At 38.8% G+C, this 22901-nt stretch overlaps 1 protein-coding gene across 3 annotated transcripts in view; it reads right to left on the reverse strand.

The window, feature by feature from the left end:
• The window catches only part of LOC131063139 (ycf20-like protein), a 42944-nt gene that overhangs the window by 15504 nt on the left and 4539 nt on the right, over positions 1 to 22901 (reverse strand). The window lies entirely within an intron of this gene.

The raw sequence follows: 22901 nt of genomic DNA on the forward strand, positions 1-22901 counted from the left end.
GGAAATTAAGTTTTGATGATACCTTAAGCACAAACCAGGGTCTGCAGGAGAACTTATAAAAGGCCATGCCTTGCACCTATATAAGACAACCGGTAACATAAAAAACTCGCAGTTTTTGTTGAAGAGTTTGAAACTAGCCCTTCTCAATGATTTTATCTCAGCAGGTTGAGGTGACGACCATTGTTATTGAATCTTTAAAATTCATTGTCAAGATTAGAAACATAATGGGCCAATTGAAGAAGGAACTGCTCTTAAGATAAAATTCATACATACACATTTTAAATACTAATATAGGGAGAAAAACACAAGAGCTAACATTCTGGCCAATGATGACAACTTAACTGGGATTGGGATAACAAATTCCATTCAAATTGATCACACAAATAAATCAGAATGAAAATAATTATGTTACTTTTCCAATAGATGAGAACTATACAGGAGCCTTAGCCAGGTTTGTAGTTGTACTATTAATTATATATAGCTGATAACCCAAATAAGGGGGCTAAACCAAGAAGCCCATAGGGACCTAGACTAAATAGATGGTATCCAAGGTTCAAATTTGAAAGTTAAACTTTAACAGTGCATCCAAATGTGACTCAACCCATGCCAAAGAAGAAAAACCAATGATACTGACAAGATTGTAGCCTTTTATGCCCTTGATTTGTTACAACTACAAACATCATAGATGTATTAGGCTATTAGCTCTAATCCAAGGTATGAAAGTATCCTTGGGTAAAGGACCTGTTCCATCCGGTAATTGAGGGCAACTCTATGATGATTATTGAAGCTTTGATAAAAAGCAGGTACAATGACTGGAGACTCAGCTCTATTATAAAAGAAACAACAAAACTCAGCTGAATTCGATCCAATTGCCTTTGCTAAAATTTTCATCTAAGGCTGTGTTCTTTTTATGACCAAGTGTTGGCATTATCATTTATATAAAAATAATATTACACAAATTCAAAAAATAAAAAAGTGGGTGGATGTGAAATCATACCCGTAGAGTCCATACAGTGCATACACCCGGATCATAAAACATAAGAAAACAAGCCGCTCAGAGACAGCAGCAGTAGCAGAGAGGGGAGGAGGAGGATCTTAGTCACTTGGTTTACCCCATTCAAAGGCTGTTTTGACTTGCCAAAGCCCAAGAATAGGGAAGCAACTAAATAATGCATTGGCTTAGTGCATGCCCTTTAAGTCAGAGGTGCTATCAACCTATGGTCATTTTGCTATGTGGTTCTTCCTATGTTCCACAAAGTCTTGGGGCAAGGGAACAAGTTTTGGGGGTAGGAGGATCAAGAATCTTGATTTGGGAACAATGAGGGCATGACAGCTAGTGGGGATTTGGGGGCAAAGCCCCCAATGAGTTGATAGGCAATGGCCCTCACAACGTCCACAAGCCATTGATGCCTTTGACGCTACACGGATCTTCATGGCACATCCCATTTTCATAATTTTATGACTGTTTTCTCCAAAACCAAGTCCTCACTATTCAATATTTCTAGCCAAATCTTCAATCTTCAAAGAACTAACAATGAAGTTGACAAATCTAACTAGTCTATATGATGAGTACTATGCAATTTCTATAACTTCTTCTCATTGTTTAGGGTTTAGGGTTACAGTTGGGGGCCCAAATTTCAAAAAAGGTATTTTTTTTTAACTAATTTTTTAGCCAAATCCTCACTCCATGTTGCACCAACCCATCATTCTACCATGTTACTCTCCTCAAGACCCACCATTGTGTCATTCATCCCATCAGCTCCTATTGACACCACCTTTTTCACATACATGTATAAACACATGATCCTCACCCAACCTTGTGCCAGTTCATCGTCAAATGAACCAATGGCACTCCTCTTTCATTGAGCACATCTAAGATTGCTTTGGTGTGTGTTGACAGTTACACAAATTGATGATCCAACAACTAGTGCAATATCGTGACCCCTTTGAGCTCTAACATCCTTTGAGGTTGCATTGGTCATTGCTTATGAATATCATTCTATGGCTTCTACTCCTACCTCGTTTGATGCACTCATCTCTTTCCCTCCACACCTCTAGGATCAATATCATGGCATCAGCCAATATGGTGGACCCCTCTTTTTTGCCAAGGTGTTTCCCATTTGACACTGCCATGTGTGATTGTGAGCTAAAAAATTTGACAACCTCCCCTTCATAAATTTCTCTCATGCCTCCCACCATGCAATGAGCAATAAGTTTTGACAATTTTGCTATGTAGAAACTGACACCCATATGCCCATCATTGGCATGTTGTAGGCAACTTTGTCTATGTCAGTATTTTCTCATGCCCTGTTTCATGTGAATTATTAGATCTCAAATAATTTTTATTTTGTTTTTTTTCTGAGCGTTTGGATTTTGTGCTAACTGCAAATATGTTATCTATTCAAAATTTTCTAAAATTGAAAAGCACTCTATTATCAAACAAATGCTCTATTTTAACTATTTGTAGGATTTCATATATAGCTCGGATAACCAAAGATAAACTTGAGCACCCCAAGAAAATAAATCAAAATGAAGATTGCTGAAGCAATGTGAATGGAAGATTTTCAAGAAGACATGGCTACCTTGGGAATTCAACATATGAAGGTGTTTCATTTAACGTTGAATATGTTGAGTAGATATGGGAATTGGTGAAGAAATGAAAAGCCACAAACCCATTTAAGAACTTGTTTTGCACAGCTATGATATGAAAACTGGACTTGAAAATGGAATGGCTATAACGAAGTGCCTATCAACCAATCATAAATGCCCTGCTGCTAAAACTAGATTTGGCCTTTTCTAATGCCTGGAGATAATGTAGTCAAAATCAAATCAAAACAACCAGATCAGAATTGTTCATTTAATTTTTGTTGTAAGTAGCTGAGCTACTCAACAGATTATTCGGAGTTGTTTTTGTATAAAAGACCTCAAGTAAAACTTTGTAAAGGGTTAAAAAACCTCATATGGAAATTATTTTGATGCAATGTTAAGACTGTCATGCCCCCGCCTAAATAATGAAAACCCTAATAAAGAAAATTGTCTTTTCAAAAAGACGCCACAATTTTCTTAATCAAACCCAGGCAAACATTAACGTAGACAAACAAGGAGGATGCACCAATCGGCTTTAATAAGTTGCTTGTCGATTGGTTAAGGAAAACATATATTTAATATGCTGACCATTTTAAAACAAGGATTAAAAGGAATTAAGGAGCAATTTGTATATTAATCATTAGTATGCAGTGATTTAAATATAGTTAAACAGAGCAGCAATCTAAAAGACAAATCATTCATAAACTCATTATTGTTAATGAAGGTCGATAAGGATAGCAACTGAATACACATCAATAGCCTATGATGAAATAGATATTTAAAAGGCAAACAATATATAGTTTACAATAAAAAATGATGGAAGCAGCGATTAAAAATTATATACATCAAGTATCACCTAAATAAAGCAGCATTGGGATTTGTTTATCAGCGACCTAATGAAGGTATTTGTTTGATTGTTAAGAAGACATCAGTTGCAATCATGAAGATTAGTAAAGATAAGAATAAATTGCAATAATTTGCAAGAGGTGCGATTTGCAAAGAGATTGATTAATATTCATGAAAAGGTACGATTTGTATAAGGTTGTGAAGTATACAAACAAACAGCTAAATGTGAAGGGGTGCAATTTATTTAATGAAAAGAGACATTATGAAACATTGTCTCTTTCAAGTGAAGTCACCTCTCTCCATGAAGGGGCATCAAGGTATATATACTTGCACTATGATTTGTGAAAGGGGGAAGGAAGATATATGGAAGTATGTTTGATATATATATATATATATAATGACCCCTACCTGATTAACATAATTAATCTATTTCAATATACTAAAATTGATTGAGAGACTAATCATGAAGCCAATCATTGATATTCTTCAATTTATTAGTTATTAACTAGTGCTTATTTATTCTCACCATTAGATGATTAATTTCATTATTCATAGTTCTTAATATAGATATCAGACCCTGCTACTACTTCAGTTTTAAGGGAGAAGGGTCTATGTATGTTACTGTTGTCATTTTATGACACCTTGGTCCACCAATGAGAACCGATCAGAGATACGTCTATGGACCAGCGTTGCTCCAAGATTGATCAAGAAAGGATGATGGAATCATGAGGTGAAGTGTTGTTTTGTCGGAAGTTCTTGGGCCCTCTCTTATCCCTTCTCCGGAACTCCGGAACCCCGAGGTTCCGAAGTTCTTTGCCTTAGTCCTTTCTTTTCTGCTCTGGAACCCCGAGGTTCCGAAGTTCCCTTCCTTCCCTTAGCCTTTCCTTAGTTCTCCGGAACTCCGGAACCCGATTCCGAAGTTCCCTCCTTGCCTCTTCCTTTAGCCGGAACTCCGGAACCCCAAGGTTTTGAGGTTCCTAGTCTTGTTTCCTTTCCTTCCCTGCTTCCCTTTCTTCTCTTCTTCGAAACTCCGAAACCCCTGAGGTTTTGAAGTTCCTTTCCTTTTTCCTCTTTCTTCTTTTCCCGGAACTCCGAAACCCCGAGTTTCCGAAGTTCCTCTCCTTCTTTCCCTTTCTCTTCTTCTCTCCGGAACCCCGAGCTTCAAAAGTTCCTTTCTTTTCTTCTTCCCTTCCCTGGAACTCCGGAACCCTGAGGTTCCGAAGTTCCTTTGCATAGTTCCCCGGAACTCCAGAACCCTGAGGTTCCGAAGTTCCCCCTAGCCTTTCTTCCTTCTTTTCTCTGGAGCCCCGAGGTTCCGAAGTTCTCTTCCCTTGCTTCCCTTTCTTCTCTTCGGGACTCCGAAACCGCGAGGTTCCAAAGTTCTTTCCCTCCTTGCCTTTTCTCTCTAGTTTCCCCGAAACTCCGGAACCCCGAGGTTCCGAAGTTCCTTTCCTTCTCTTCCTCTCTCTATCTCGGAACTCCGAAACCCCGAGGTTTTGAAGTTCTTTCCTTAGCCTCTTTTTTTTAGTTCTTCGGAACTCCGGAACCCCGAGGTTCCGAAGTTCTTTCCTTAGCCTTTTTTTTTTAGTTCTTCGGAACTCCGGAACCCCGAGGTTCCGAAGTTCCTTGCTGCTCTCCTTCTCCAGAACTCCGGGACCTCGAGGTTCCGAAGTTCTTTCCTTGTCTTCCCCACTTCAGGAACCCAAGTTTCCAAAGTCCCCAAACTTCCTTCTGACTGGCGACACTTGCGGATGGTGTGATTGACACTCAAAGCTTTAAATGCTCCGACAGCTTTGGTGACTTATGCACCTACTTTTGTGGAGCCACAAGGGTGCATTTAATGTTTTTGGCAGGATTTCCATCAAGGGAGGTATAGGGCCATGCTTGTTGCAGTGACTTATGTCATGTCTGCATACTCTGACTTTGGAAGGTCAATCAATCCACCTTCTCAGAGTTGCCTTTTGTGGGTATGGCTAGGTTGCTTGCATGCACTTCCCTGCACTCCCAGACTGACATATAGGGGTCAAGATCACTCTTGTAACCAATTTTCTATATAAAGGTTGTTAATGTTAATTTTAGTACTTTCAGATTGAATAAAACTCAGAAAATTAGATTTAAATTAATTAATTTATTGTTTTCAGACTTTAAGCATAATAAAGGAAATGAAATGCTAAAGACAATGCACAGTTACCCTGGGAAAACCTCCTAGGAGGAAAAACCCAGCCAAAGGATCCTCAAATCTGATTTATGATTTAGAATTCAACAGGAAATTACACACTTATCTGGTTTTACAGCCACCATGAGGGAGGAATAATTAGGTTACAGTCCTCCTTATCTGATTACAGCCCTTGAATGGAGTCTTCAATATTGGATGATGATCTGTTGTCTCTAAGGGAGTTCGCTGCCTTCAATGTAAGGTCTGCTGCTATTTGATCAAGTTCGCACCCTCCTAATTTGGGTCTGCTACAACATGTGAGGTTCATTGTTTGCTGGTTGAAGTCTAATGCAACCCTTATGAAGTTCGCTGCCACTAAATGGAAGTTCACTGCCACTATATGGAAGACTTTGATCTTGCTGAATGCATAAGTATAAATTTCGCTCTTCACCGAAGATTATTTTGTCAACATAAAACTTGATTGTGTTAATGAGAGGAAAGTGTTGCATTTATAGGTGACATATAGTTTCCTAATCATGTCGGCCTCCTTTATACTTTAAACCATTTTATTGCTTTCCTTTTAATTTACCTTGATGGGGTCGGCCCTATCAAGGAGGCGTGTTTATCTGAGTGTGTGGCGAGCAAACCTTAGTGTCGTGTGGTGATGGGCCTAGCCCTATATGAAGGGGGCGGATTCCAATGTTGCCTAAGGCAATAGGAATTCGCTGGCCCTAATTACAACCAACACTCCCTCTTAATTAGGGAATAGAATCATAATCATAATCTTCCAGCTTGCACACAAGCATAGACTGGATCCACCTTGCATTACTCACAGAGGGTGGAGAGGATCCTTTGCTTACCATCTTACATTGCCCACAGAGGATGGTCATAGGTTATAATACCATCTTACATTGCCCGCAGAGGATGGTTTAATAATTTCAATACCATCTTACATTGCCCGCAGAGGATGGTTAAAGTTTATACTTCTCCCTGAGAAGTTTACAATACCACCTTACATTGCCCGCAGAGGCTGGTTAACATTTACAATACCATCTTACATTGCCCGCAGAGGATGGTTAATAATCACACTTCTCCCTGAGAAGTTTACAATACCACCTTACATTGCCCGCAAAGGGTGGTTAACATTTACAACACCATCTTACATTGCCCACAGAGGATGGTTTAAGAATTATGCTTCTCCCTGAGAAGTTTACATTACCACCTTACATTGCCCGCAGAGGGTGGATTTATACAATACAAAGTATCACTGCACTAGAGACTCCCTCTCAATTGGAGATTCATTTTCCACAATACCAAGTCTATCCCCGAAGTACACAAACTTCACTTTTGCTAGAGGCTTGGTAAGAATATCTGCAACCTGCTCATCAGTGTTGACATACTTCAGCTGTATGGCACCTCTTTGCACCATGTCCCGAACATAATGAAAATGAGTTTCCACATGTTTTGACTTGTCATGAAACACTGGATTGTTAGACATTTTAATACAACTCTGGTTATCACAGTGAATGACTGTAGGATCCCATGGCTGACCAAACAGTCCAGCAAGAAGCTTACGAAGCCATACTACTTCTCTGGAAGCTACACTTGCAGCAATATACTCAGCTTCAGCAGTGCTCAATGCCACTAAGGATTGTTTTCTGCAAGCCCAAGAGATCACTGCAGAACCCAAGCTAAAGCAAATACCAAAGCTACTTTTCCTGTCTTTGACACTTCCAACCCAGTCTGCATCAAAATAACCTTCCAAGGTTATTGGAGTGTTAAGTGGATACTTCAGCCCAAAACCAATAGTGCCTCGCACGTATCTTAGGATATGCTTGGCAGCAACCAAGTGAACATGCTTGGGTAGGCTCATGAACTGGCTGAGAGCATTCACAGCAAAACATATGTCTGGTTTAGTATTGACTAGATACATAGAGATCCAATCAACTGTCGGTACTCGGATGGATCTGCAAAATCAGAGTTAGCTGCAGAAATACTCAACTTCTTTAAGTTAAATTCCATAGGAGTAAACATTGGCTTACAATCCATCATCCTAAATCTTTTCAGAATGTCAATGGTATACTTTCCTTGACTTAGAAAGATTTCGTTAGATCTTTGTCATACTTCTAAACCTAGAAAATAATGCATTAGACCTAAATCTTTCATTTCAAATTCAGAAGCTAGATCTTTCTTGCATCCAATAATAAGTTCATTTTTACCAGTAAGAAATAAGTCATCCACATAAAGAACTAAAATCAACATTTCATCATTTGCAATTTTAAGATAAATGTTAGGGTCAGCATCATTTTTACGAAAGCCTAGACTTAACAAATATTTATCAATTCTTTCATACCAAGCACGAGGGGCTTGTTTAAGACCATAAAGAGTTTTCTTTAACCTACACACGTGAGTTAATCTATCATGGATCTCATATCCCTCAGGTTGCTCAATATAGACTTCTTCCTCAATGACACCATTGAGAAAAGCAGTCTTAACATCCATGTGATGTAGTTTCCAACCCTTAGCAGCAGCAATAGCAATGATCGTTCTAATGGAGGTATATCTAGCAACAGGGGCAAATGTTTCTTCATAATCTATGCCTTCCTTTTGGGAAAAACCACATGCTACAAATCTAGCCTTATATTTTTCAATACTACCATCAGCATTATGTTTAATTTTAAACAACCATTTAAAGGAAACAACGGATTTACCTTTGGGTCGGGGCACAAGGTCCCATACATCATTCTTGATGATTGACTGATATTCTTCATCCATAGCAAGCTTCCAGGCATGATGACTTAGGGCTTCTTCAACATTGCAAGGTTCAGTTTCAACGAGATTACACATTAAGGAAACATAGTTGGAAAATACCTGAGGTCTCTTAGATTCACGGAAGGTGCCACTTGGAGCAGCAAATCTTTCTGCTTCTTAAATGGTGTTTCTTACCCAAAGTGGCCTCTTTTTGAAGACGATAATGTCACTGGGAATGTCAGTGGGATTCATGGGCTCAGGGGGATCATCATGATCCTCTTGGGATGGAGGTTCAACTTGCTCCCTCTAAATCTCAGGGTTAGTATCAACATTTGTATTTTGATTAACATTAGATTCATCAATAACACAAGAGCCTTTCGATTTCTTAAAAGCAATGTCTTCTTCAAATGTAACATCCCTACTTACCTCAATGTACCTTTGACCTGGGATGTAAATCCTGAATGCCTTGGAGGATTCACTGTATCCGACAAGCATGCCTTTCTTTCCGGAGGGTTCCAACTTTGATCGCTTTTCTTTAGGTATATGAACATAGATGGGACTTCCAAAGATTTTGAGATGACTGATGTCTGGTTTGAAACCTGTGAAAGCTTCTTCCGGGGTCATGTTCTTTAGAGCACGATGAAGACATCTATTCTGTATATATACTGCAGTTCTAGAAGCCTCAGCCCATAGAAAAGTCTGAAGGTCTTGATCGTGGATCATAGCCTTTGCAGCCTCCACAATGGTCCTATTCTTTCTTTCAGCGACACCATTTTGTTGAGGATTGTATGGAACACAAAACTCCCTCTTAATTCCTGATTCAACGCAAAATCCATGAAAGCTTCCGGAGGTGTACTCACCTCCATTGTCAGATCTTAAACATTTAATTCTTTTACCAGAGGAGTTTTCAGATAATGCTTTAAATTCTTTAAATTTACTTAACACTTCATCAGATTCTTTAGATTTCAAGAAGTAGATCCAAGTTTTCCTAGAGAAGTCATCTATGAAGATTACGTAATAAAGAAATCCACTAGGAGATGCCATAGACATAGGACAACATAACTCAAAGTGAACAAGTTCTAGTTTGTCTTTAGCTCTATTTTTGCTTTTATGAAATGGACTTTTAACATTCTTACCAATAGCACAACCTTTACTAATGTTATCATGAACTTGACTGAGTTTAGGCATACCTTTGACTAACCTTTCAAGTGATGGAAGAGCTTGGTAATGTAGATGTCCAAGTCTTCTATGCCATAGCTCACAGGATTCCAGGACCTCATTAATGAGGGCTTGAATAGGGTTAGTAGAGAGCTTATAAAGACTATCATATCTATGACCAATTATACGAGCAGATTTGAAACTAGCTTTCTTAGAACAAGCAAGAACTTTTCCTTCAGAAAATGCAATTTGATAACCTTTATCTTCTAGGGCAGAAATGGAAATTAGATTTCTTTTAATTCCAGGAACAAACAGTATATCACTGAGATGTAATGAAATACCAGAATCTAAATTTAGAGAAGTAGAACCAGAACCTCTTACCGAATAACGAGCGTCATCACCAATTACCACATGAAGACTGGTATCCTTTTCTACAAGACCTGAAAGGTGGTCACAGTAACCTGTGATGTGTCTGGAGGCACCACTGTCAATCAACCATGTATTGCTATCTGAGGGAATACTGCTAGATAGGGCAAATATGAATAGGAAGTCATCATTGTGTTCTGAAACTTCATTTAGGTTAGCTTCACTTTGGTTAGGGTTAAACTGGCATTCCTTAGCATAGTGACCGAATTTGTTACATCTAAAGCATCGCACACGCGAAGTGTCTCTTGGTTCTTCCAAGGGTGTTGGGAACTAAAAGGTCTTGATTCCCTATTTCTTTTAGGATAAGGTTGCTTCCAATTACCCTTTTTCTTGCATTGGGCAGCAAGCATGTGATGCTCATCTACATGAGGGCTCTTGGATTGACCTCTTGTGAAGAGGCAAGACTCTTCTTGGATGCAATCATTTTAAGACGATCAAGGGAAGGTAGCTCAGACCGGCCACTTATGGTTTGGATAAATGATTCCCAAGAGAAGGGTAGGCCATTAAGGGCAATCATGACAAGGTCTTTGTCTTCCATGTTATGACCAATTAAACCTAGCTGATTCTTTAGTTCAGAAATTCTCATGAAGTAGGAAATAACAGAATCTTCTTTAGCCATTTTGATATTAAGTAGTTGTTGTCTTAACGTAATTGCCCTACTAAGATTGTTAACTTGATATGTACCTTGAAGATGGCTAAACATTTCTCTTGCAGTGGTGAATGAGGCAATAGAGGTGACGAGGTGATCTTTGACTAAATCAATGAGGATCTTCGTGGCCTTGACAGCATCCTTTTTGAATTGTTTTAACTCAGCAGCATCCGATGGCACAATTAGCTCTTTTTCTTCTATGAATTGGAGGAGGTCTTCTTCCTCGAGAACCAACTTGATTCGAACTTTCCATGCAGTAAAATTTAGATTCCCATCAAGCCTATCTTCAACTTTCAGCCCCATTGACCTGATTTGCAAAAACTACAGCAAACTGAAAATAAAGGTGAACTGAATTTTAAATCTGAAGATTAATCTAACCAATTAGCTCTGATACCATGTTAATTTTAGTACTTTCAGATTGAATAAAACTTAGAAAATTAGATTTAGATTAATTAATTTATTGTTTTCAGACTTTAAGCATAATAAAGGAAATGAAATGCTAAAGACAATGCATAGTTACCCTAGGAAAACCTCCTAGGAGGAAAAACCCAGCCAAAGGATCCTCAGATCTGATTTATGATTTAGAATTCAACAGGAAATTACACACTTATCTGGTTTTACAGCCACCATGAGGGAGGAATAATTAGGTTACAGTCCTCCTTATCTGATTAAAGCCCTTGAATGGAGTCTTCAATATTGGATGATGATCTGCTGTCTCTAAGGGAGTTCGCTGCCTTCAATGTAAGGTCTGCTACTGTTTGATCAAGTTCGCACCCTCCTAATTTGGGTCTGCTACAACATGTGAGGTTCACTGTTTGCTGGTTGAAGTCTAATGCAACCCTTATGAAGTTCGCTGCCACTATATGGAAGACTTTGATCTTGCTGAATGCATAAGTATAAATTTCGCTCTTCACCGAAGATTATTTTGTCAACATAAAACTTGATTGTGTTAATGAGAGGAAAGTGTTGCATTTATAGGTGACATATAGTTTCCTAATCATGTCGGCCTCCTTTATACTTTAAACCATTTTATTGCTTTCCTTTTAATTTACCTTGATGGGGTCGGCCCTATCAAGGAGGCGTGTTTATCTGAGTGTGTGGCGAGCAAACCTTAGTGCCGTGTGGTGATGGGCCTAGCCCTATATGAAGGGGGCGGATTCCAATGTTGCCTAAGGCAATAGGAATCCGCTGGCCCTAATTACAACCAACAGTTAAGCGTCATTGTAAAGGGTTCTCTCCCTGCTGCCTTGAGCTTTCCTATGCTCTTTCTCTTCTCTTGAAGACTTGTAATTATCTTTCCATTTTTGCAACTATAAGTTTGGCCTTTGGCCTTTGAATGAATTGAAATATCATTCTTGCCTCCCTTCAACTTATGCATGCTGTGTATTTTTCCTTACCTTCATCATAAGTGTATGTTTTGTGGCTCTTCTCTCCATATATGTTGTGTTAACTTGTTTTTCTGAGTGTAACTTGTGGGAAACCTTCTCCCCTCTTGGCATTCAGTGAATTCTAACCTTCATACATGCATTGGGATCACTCATACAATTGAAGTTTGTGCATCTTCTGGGTGTTTCAATTAATTCTTTGTGTCATTTTGGTAGGGAGAGGAACAATCTCTTCTTGGTGCATCACCCCCTTTCATTTTAAGCATTTCTCTCTTCCCTTTACCTCTGCAATTTGTTAGGATAGGCCTAAGAGTTAGTTTTGAAGTGTTGAGTTGGTTCAACACTTGCACCTGGATTGAGAAGGAAGTCGGCCTTCTCCGGAGATGCAACCCCCTTGCGCAAGGTCCCACACTTCAGGGTTGTTTCCATGTTTCACAAGGTTGCTGAGTTGATAGCTCAGCAAGGGTGTGAGCTTTTGTGATAATAGTTACCAAAGCGCTTAGGGACCAAATACAATAGTTCCCTCAAAGTTTACAGATCAAAGCCCTTAACTATCTTGGGTCTATACCCTCAAGGCTTATGGGTCGCTGATCCCCACCCTATCTTGGGACTTAACCTATTGCTTGGATTTAGACTATCCCTCTTTGGAATATCTCATTCCCATCTTCTTAAATACTGACAATAATAAAATGATTTAGACAAAAGTATACTAATTTCTTATGTATTATGAATATATATGAAACTAAGTATGACTGTCATACATATTGCAGTCCATATTAATATTACTATTTGTATGCTCAGATTGTGGTACCTACAAAAGAGACAAACAACACAAACACACCAATGGGACATTGCATTAGAGATTAAAATCAATCAAACACATTAGTTAATCAAAAACTCTCAAAATCGTTTCATTGTCCTCTATCTCCAAGGATCTTCAAGATTCAAGGTGGCCCTCACTTGGAAGAGCACTTGATCTTTAAGATGACAACCTAAAGTACGAGATTTAAATGATGAACTAGAATCCAAATGGATGCAACTAAGATCCTAGTGATTAGATGAAAAACTATTGATATGATAGATGATATGCAAGATGGAGGTGTATTTCCAAATTGAAAGATTGTGATGTAATTAAGTTAAGATGAAGATGAGAATGCTATGGACTTGATATGAAATTAAGCTAAATGATTGATCTAAAACATGATATAATCTAACTATGATGCAATTAGGATGGCCTAAATGCTTGAGAGGCACAATGAGAGCTCCTTGATAACCTACAAAAACAACTATAATATGGATGCATAGAAGTGGATCCTTAGATTGAAAAAATGGGCTCTATTTATAGAGAAAATAGAGAAATGGATGGTTGAGATTGAGCAATCTCAACAAGAGCTAGGATTGAAAGTTATCAATCCATGAGGGAGATTCAATCCAAATCCCAAGTTGACAAATGTCACCTTAAGATGGCTTGAGAGGATGCTAAGTAAGCATTAGGGGTAACCTCAAGAGATGACATCATTGGATAATGCCATTATCCAAGGGAGCATGCTATTGTCCAAGAGATAAACTCTTGTGCAAAGTTGAGGGATGGCCAAAGGGACAACGATCATGGGCTAGGATGATGTCTTGTAAGAGGCATTAAATGATCTTTGAAGACTTTGGAGGTTAACTTGTTGGAAGGTAGATAACCTTCAAGGCTTTTGTAAGAGCCTTACAAGTTTGGAAGACTCAACAAGTTAACTTGTTGAAGAAGGTAAAGTCTTCAACACATTTTGAAGACTTTTCCCCAAATTTGGAGGAGTGGCTCCCCAAAATTTAGGGATGTGACATGATTAGAAGAATTAGGCTAGTTAATGAGGGGTTAAAGGGGTTCTAGAAGAATATTAACATGCTAATGAGAAATGTGGGAGAATGCAAGTGGAGGAAAATAGGCATTTTTAGATAAAATAAAAGATTTATTTTAGCCAAAAAAGGTGCAACTTGCATTTGTAGGATTTTGCAAGTGTAGGGGGGTATTTATAAATAAATAATGATTTATTTAAATGCAAAGGGATTTTTAATCAAATGTAAATTCAATTAAAAGGGAAAAGGCTATTAATTAAATAAATAAGATTTATTCAATTAAGTGGGTAAAGAGTACTTAATCAAACCTTAGTTTAATTAATGGGTTAGATTGGAAGAAAGGGTAATTAATCAAATCTTTAATTTGATTAATAGGTCAATTAGAAGAATAGGGATAATTAATAGGCGAATAAATAATGATAATTTGTTGTGCAAGTTTTAGGTGTCTACAGTATTAATTCTGCATAAGAACATTATCGTGCTTCATATTTTAAGCATACTTATTAAACACATTTCCATGCATACCACCAAGAACAAGGATGTTACTGCTTATAACTTAATAACAGTTCTGATCTGATCTGGTCAATGGTGTTGTTGCTGAAGGCTTTTGATTCCTTTCCTTTATATCTCTCAATGCGATGGAGAGGTCACACCTCTTCATCATGTATGCCTTTTGGCAAGAGACGCACCCTTTCACCATTAGCACCCTTTGAAAGAGTGCAACTCTTCATTATTTCTGCCCTTTGAAAGGGACACAACTTTTCACAATCAAATCCCCACTTCTTATTTACTAAGTTACCGGTTCGGGTACGGATTCGCAGATTCGGCAATTTTTTTTTTCTTGGGTACGGGTACGGGTTCGTCCGTACATATAAATATATACAATCCATACAAAAATAAAATATACAATGTGACTTTCCATACATAAATCATAAATCATAAATCCATAATTGCCAATGCCAATAAATATTCATATAAGGGGTGAAATAGGGTTTTATTATTAAAAAACTATTTTAAAAAGTCTTTTTTTATTGTTTTTTGACCCGTGGGCCTCGTTTTTGGGAACCCACGGGCCTAGGTTCACGCAGGTCCTCCTGGGTTCGATCCACAGGGAACCCGGCCACCTAGGAAGGACCACAGTCAAACCCAAGCCGAACTAGGACCGAGCATGAACCAGGACCCGGACCCAGGCCAAAAGGGGAAGAACCGGTAACTTAGCTTATTTAAATTAGATCTACAATTCTGATTTCCAAATTATCCCTCCTCAAAAGAGGTTCTCTTCTCCCTTTTATATCCCATTGTTGAGGGAGTCGCAACTTTTCCTTCCATGTCTTTTGACCATTCATTAACTGAATTAAATTTTAATTAATTATGTTTAATTATATTCTTTATATTATAATTTAATTTTTAATATTTTAATTTTATTATTATTATTATTATTTATTAGTAAATTCTATTTCAAAATGGGGACATTACAATATATATATAAAAGACAATCAGATATAAAAGGCCAAATATGATTGGAGAGATATTAAGAATAGTCAACAGTCTTTGTTAATCACAAAGGGTTGGGCATGATGTATATATAATCTTTATTATGTCGTGTCCCTCATAATGTGATTATTTCTACCATTATTAATAATATATATATATAGTTAATTATAATAAAGTTCCTTTACAAGCTTTCATCCAATCTACCGCTACGTTGTGGAGGGGAAATGTGGGCATATGAGGAAAGCAAGTAGCCTGGTGGTCCATTTGAGTTAAGTTGAAAGGCCGAATGACAAATGTAATTCCGTGACCCTGAACTTGATGGATAGGCTCAAGGTGCCTTGCATGATCTCCCATGGGCTTCATAGCATGGATGGGTCATTGGGTTAAGCTTGAAGAGAACCCACATGTGTTGAGACATGGACCGGCTAGGACTTGAACCTAGGACCTTCCATACGTTGTTGGAGTGCTCTACCATTGAGCTATTGGCCCCTCTTGGACCAGTCCATCATTGGTTCGGGTGTGGCTTATTTCCAACACCAACAACCCCTTAAGCCACACCTCTCATGTGCTTGGGGCTCTGTTGTGACGTTTTCACACATCGCCCCATTGCAAATGGGGACCCTTGTTTTTTGTTTTTTTTTGCTTTTTAGGGTTTGTTTTCTAGGTCTTTTAGGGTTTTGTTAGTTAGCCTTTGCATTTTGAGTGCTGTCGGGGAGATCAATAGGATAGCAAGTCCGGCTTGAGTGAAGTCTTGATCCTGAAATTTGGCTAAGTTTGAAAGTCCTAATCCTGAAATTTGGCTAAGTCTGGAATGTCCTGATCCTGAAATTTGACTAAGTCTGGGAACTGAAAAAACCTCAAAAAACTAGATTTTGCAATATAACTCCTGGAGGTCTGAAACCACTCTCAAACATCCTGAAAGTATATCACTTATACTTAAATGTTATATTCCATTAAAATTGTCCTGATAGAGAGTTCGAAAAGTCAAATTTCGCTCCTGTCCTTCACTGAGGATCCAGAGCGAATTTCGCTCCTGTCCCTCTCAGGAGGACCAAGGCGAAGCGCTCCTGTCCCTCACCAAGGGACCAGGGCGAAAATACTTATTTAAGCCATTCCTGGCCTTGTTTGGTTAAATTGAGACATCAAAAGCATGGTGAAGGACGAAATGAGCGTGATAGAGCATCCAGACTTGATTAAGGACGATGAAATGATGAAGTTTTTGCCTAGAAGGTCAAATTCGCTCCTGTCCCTCACTGAAGGACCGGAGCTTGAAATCCAAAATTGCCTTGTCCTTGAAAGATTTGAACGATTTCGCGAATTGAGAAGTTCAAAGGAGATACATTTTATCAGTTGAATATAACTTGAAAGCGCAATCATGAGGAAAATTGACCCTAGAAGCAAAATCGCTCCTGTCCCTCACCAAGGGACCAGGGCGAATTTAAGTGATAGCTCCTGTCCCTCTCTCAGGGACCAGAGCGATTTTCCTTATAAGACAGGTTTTGGGCGAAGATCAAGTAAGTTTTAAGTTTGGGGCAAGCAAAAGGGGCATAACGAATCCATCGAAGATAATTTGAAGATTGCAAGACGCCAAGTGAAGGCCATATTGTCCTAGGCGCTCCTGTCCCTCTCCAAAGGACCAGAGCGATTTCTTCCTTAGACAAATTTCTCGCCAAGTCGAAACGAATTTCATGTCAAAGATAAGTGAAAGGGAGCATGACAAGTCCGTTGAAGACAAGTTTGAAGATTGGCAAAGCACGAATGGGCTTATAAATGGAAGTCCGCTCCTGTCCTCCAGTCGAGGACCAGAGCGAAATGTCTAAATGTGCTTAAATGTTGAATGTCACTCCCATTTCATACGTTCAAGAAGGAACAAAGGACATCATTTTACGCCTTGAAGACAATTTGATATCAATATGATGGAAGATTTGCACCATAAACCAAAGTTCGCTCCTGTCCTTCAGTCAAGGACCAGGGCGATATTCATAAAATCAATCATTCTTTCTAAAGGATCACATCAAATCAAAGTTACACAAGATTGAAAACGTCATTAGAAAGGTGATGAACAAGGAGTCGAGGTTAAAAAATGACAAATTTGAGCTAGGATTCAAAGTTCGCTCCTGTCCCTCACCAAGGGACCAGGGCGATGAACATTCAAATATCAAATTTGCCTTGTAAAAGACAAGTAAGTATGCGTGGAATGAAAGAACAAAGTCATTACTTGCCTTGTGATATAAATTGGTGATTAAAGAGGCGAAAGACCAAGGAAGAAAAAGCAAGTTCGCTCCTGTCCCTCACCAAGGGACCAGGGCGATAATGGTCTTAAGAGGCATCCATCTACAACATTGAATCGATCAAGCTCGAGATTCCCAATGAAGATGCCAGTTTCAACGTAGAGGAAGTGATTTTGAACGTAAAAGGCGAGAAAATCAAGAGCAAAATGCAAAATCGCTCCTGTCCCTCTCCCAGGGACCAGAGCGATGTGGTTTGTACCCCTTACATCTTCCATGTTTGGCGCCAACATCATTTTCAAATTACATTAAATGCTAAAAATTGATAAAGTTTGAAATATTCAATTAAAATTAGCATTTAAAAATAGCGCATGAAACATTTATTAATTAATTTTGCCTTTTTCAAAAAAATTAATCACGAAGGCATTTTAATTAATTATTAATTTTAATAAAATTGGTGCGCTTGGATTATATTTTATAAAAGTCGGCCTTGATTTTTATTTGAAATTTGTTTTAATTGCCTTATTTTTACAAAGTCGGCCTAGGGGCAATTATCAAGATGAGCACCTATATAAGAGGGGTGTGTTGAGCATGTTAATCCATCTTTCAATCATTTGTCCAAGTGCGATTTTGAAGGAGCAATAAAGGAGTGCGAAATCTGGTCCAAGAAGGAGTGCGAGTTGAAGGCTAGAGGTGGAGCGAATTTTCCTCAAGACGTAGAAGGCTAGAAGTGGTGAAGTTGATAGAAGAAGCACATTTTGAAGACTTTGATCCACATTTTGCCTAGCAAACTTGCTTAATTTTGCATCTTTTCTTAGAGCTAATTCCCAAGTGGAGGTATGGCGAGATTCTCCTAGTCTCAATTTTGAATTTTCAATTTTCAATCTCAAGTGGCTTAGTAAATTTAGGAAATGATAATTCAAAGATTTATCATGAGGTTTCCTAATTTAAAACTTAAATCCTCTTTCTAGTCTATATTTCCACGTTGCAAAATATATTACTAATTTTGAAATGTTGTGTAGGTATCAAGATGGCGACTCCAAGCTCGAAGGATCTGCAAGTCGGAAGGTTCTCCTCAAGGAAAATCAAGCCAGATCAAGGACGGTCTCCTCAAGGACGATCAAGCAAGGACAAGGGCGGCCTCCTCCAATCCAGCATTTCAGGGCGAGGTACATCATCATCCTGCAAATCAAGGACACAAGAAGTCAAAGCAAAGGGTTCGTTGAAGAAGCAGATAGTTCCAGATGAATTAATTAAAGCTAGCTTCTCAACAACATATTTACCAAGTTACAAGTGTCAGACGAGGTGGCATCCTAGTCATCACTTCTCCAGTCAGTGTGGTCCACCTCAGCATTTCCAGATTCAATGTACCTAACTCATGGAAGGTGGCACAAACTTCGATGTACCTACCCCGGCTATTCATTGGTGGAATTTTCTAGAGAGGACATGTGTCCAAGCAATACAATTTTATCATTGGTCAAGCATTAAATGTTATGTAATGGTTGTAACAAACCCTAATTAGGGTTTTCATTGTAAAATCTTGGCCATTGATCTCGAATTGATCTAAGCCATCGAATTGTATTGAGGGCACTATATAAGCCCTGGCATTTCATTTTGTAAAGGTAATTAGCAATAGCTAGAGAGTTAGAAGATAGTTGGAAGAGTTAGAATATAGTTGATAGAATAGCAATTAGAGTAGAGTAGAGAGAAAAGGCAAAGATTGTTGCCAAGAGGTTGTTGTAAAAGACTTGTAACTTCATTGAAGAAATGGTGAAATTTATGGGTCAATTCGACAATTTGCATGGTCTTTATACTTCTCATATTTGATTTCATGTTATTAGATGAGTGGAAGAAATATGCTTGATTGATGGTGAAATTCGCATATCCATACTACTAGCAGTTTGTTGATTGCAGACTTGCCTTGTGTAGTCAACTGGAATTGTTCAGCTTAAGCTTAACTTCAATTGTCGCTTCTTCATTGATATGCATCAACCTGATGGTGTCTATGCCTGCAGTGATGATTTGAACATCATAAAGCTTCCCTTCGAAGATCGCACTAGCCTTGTGGAGATGGTCCTGCGATGTCAAAACAAGACCTAGTTAGAGTTTCATCAAAGATCAATCATTGCTCCTACATTCTTAGTATTAGGATTAAATCTTCTCTTCGCCCTCATCCTTTTTCCATTTTTTCAAATCTAAGCTAGTAAGAGCCTCTTCGCCCTCATCATTTTTCCATTTTTTTCAAGTCAAGGCCAGTAAGAGCCTGTGTTCCAGCAAAGCAGATCAGAAGTTCAATCATCAAATGTAAGTCCCCTTGTGATTCCAGCAAATCACATCATACCACAGAGAGCTTATCCACACGTAGAGACCCTACACACAAGAACCTTGAAGTCATCCCGATTGATCCTTTTCGCGACATCTTCAGCATTCGGAGGCTTTACTCAAGAGAGGATAAGGTACCTTTAGGTATTTTATTCTGTGTTTGATAGTGTACAAAATACACGTCAACAGGCTCCTAGCCTAAACCTGGCTCTGATAAAATGTTGAGACATGGACCAGCTAGGACTCGAACCTAGGACCTTCCATACGCTGCTGGAGTGCTCTACCACTGAGCTACTGGCCCCTCTTGGACCAGTCCATTGTCAGTCCGGGTGTGGCTTATTTCCAACACCAACAACATGCACACTATGTAAACTACAATGATGATTAAGATAATGTTCCTAAACCGAGTAGGAAAGATTGATCTTATATCGAACACAATTGAGGGCTCTCGATCTAATTGGTAAAGTTATACCTCTAACCATCTTACATCTCTTATTTAAAAGGACATGTGATTTTAGGGCAAAAACAAGGGCATTCACAAAAGGGGACATTACAAAGACTACTTTTGTTTTATCAACTTTTTTGGTTTTCCAAACATAAGCAATGTTGTTATAAATGTATTTATGCAATTCAATTGAGTATAACGAATCTCAACTTGTGCTTAATGAAAATTTTGTAGAACACAAGATGCCACTGAGAGGGGGAGGGGGTGAATCGGTGGTTTCCAAACTTAACCCTTTTAATCCTAAAAGTGTGTACCAGTCAGCTGTTTAAACAATAAGAAGACATTCCAGTGAGATAAGGGAAGAGAACATTATGCAACCACACACAAGGATACATCACACAACACCGAATATATGAGGAAAACCCAATATGGGAAAAACCTCGATGGGAAATGTTGTTGGAGTCTACTGCTCCAATCCAGCCTCACAATAAACATTGTATTACAAAGTTTAGGGCACCAACCCAAGGAGCACCAACCCCTGATTTAGAGCACCAACCCAAGGAGCACCAACCCCTGCACTAAGCTACAACTCAGTGATTACAATTGAAATATATCAATACAATAGTAATAACCCAATTACAAATGAGTTTTGTAACCTCTGCATATAATCTCTTCACCGGTTTACCTTTGCTCTATTCTTTGTCAGTTCTCTGCTCACTCAAACTCTCTGCAACTTGTCACCACTTGTACTCTGCTCACCCTCTCTTTCTGATTCTCCTTTTGCTATGATTTTACCCTCTGCTACAACCTTACCGGTTCAGACTCTACCTCTTCTTTGTCGGTTTACTGTTCGCTGACTTACTACCTCTTTTCACCAACGGTACTCTGCTCACAAGTCAAACCCTGCTCTGTTTTTGCCTTGCCAGATCACCATCGGTACTCACTCCTTTCTTCTTTACTCTTTACTGCTATCTTACCAGTTCTAACACTACCGGTTCACACCACTGTCAAACTCAGTGACAGTCCACCGGTTGCCTTCATCTTGTCGATTACACCTTCCAACACTCAATCACTATAATCTTCAATGAACTTTTTGACTGGTTTACTCTCTGATGCACACGCACACACTCTTATCCAGCATCATTGGCAACATCAATCAACTATGATCTTTGATCTGCACATTTATATGTGAGCATTCCAACCAAAACGTAACTTCAAACTTTGGCGCACTAGGGTTCCTTCTACCGACCCAATCCATATCGAATCCAATCAGATCTTGCTCAGGGATTTTCCTACTTACCGGTTGATAATGCATCTGCTTGTATACTGGTAATAACTTTGATGACACCATGCCATCAAACTTTAACTGCCATGCATCAACCTACCTTTGCATTCCGATTGACATCAGCATCTCGAAGTAGATCCATGTCTGCAAGTGCTAAGCTTTTCTTTCTCCTTCATTAGCTAGGATCTCACCCCAACCGGTTTGTCAAAGTGACAAACCCATCACTTCTGATTCTTCCTCTTCTGTCCCGGTAGCTCATCATACTTTCCCTTGCTGAACCGGTGCATATCTATGATTTCATGTTCCACTATGGTCATCCGGTATAAGCCTTCGATCACCTGCCTTCAACTTCTCTAACTGTCTTATCTTAGAGGAGTATGATGCATTCCATGCATGTTGGGAGATAAGCTCACTATTACCACTTACTGGTAGAAGTGGATCTTTGTCACTTGCTGACCACCATCTGATAGGAATCGGTTGCTAATACATTGCTCAGTCTGCTTCCTACATTGCACTAATATGACTTCCTGTTAGAGCAGACACAACTTCAACCTGACATGTGATCCGATTGAGTACACTCTCTGTTAGTCTTCTCTTCATCCTGTGATGCCATCTTCATCCGGTGGGAGTCCTATTGTTTCACATCTTGCATACCGGTTGCACTGCATATTCTTCATAAGTTCAACCTTACTTGCATACTACTCCCATGCTTACTAGTTGGCAATAACACACTGCCAACATATCACTTACTGGTTGGCATTGCCATAATGCCAATTGTCTCCAATGTCTACTCACTGGTCAACATCCCAACAATCCATACCGGTCGACATCCCATATTTACTGCTGACAAGCTATACCGGTGACATGCTATACCGGTTGACATCAATAACAACACAATGCCAACAAATTTTGAATTCAAGGCCATGAGGAGTCATGTACCTAATTTGCACATGTATATGGTGATTTTTTATGTGTTTCTTCATATTTTAAGTATCGTTGAACATCCATACCATCTTGTGTCACTGGTTGTGTGTATACTAGTCAAACAAGATTGGTTTTTCATGAGGATTTGTCTTCTCAACCAAATCAAATTTGGCACATTATAAAAGTGGCTATTCCTTTCTCTTCACCCTTAAATCTTTTTGCAATTTTTTACATTGTTGTTAGTCTGTTAGATTAAGATTAAAACTAAGATTGAACATGTGATCTTATTTTACAAAGTTATATTTTCAATTTTTCATGATTGCAAGTGGCTTTCGTCGCTAATATTACATGTTTGTATGATAAATTCATGCAATGAAGAGTGTCTGAATCAATTATCTGTTGATT

The sequence above is a fragment of the Cryptomeria japonica genome, chromosome 11 (assembly GCF_030272615.1).
Source record: "Cryptomeria japonica chromosome 11, Sugi_1.0, whole genome shotgun sequence".
Lineage (NCBI taxonomy): Eukaryota > Viridiplantae > Streptophyta > Pinopsida > Cupressales > Cupressaceae > Cryptomeria > Cryptomeria japonica.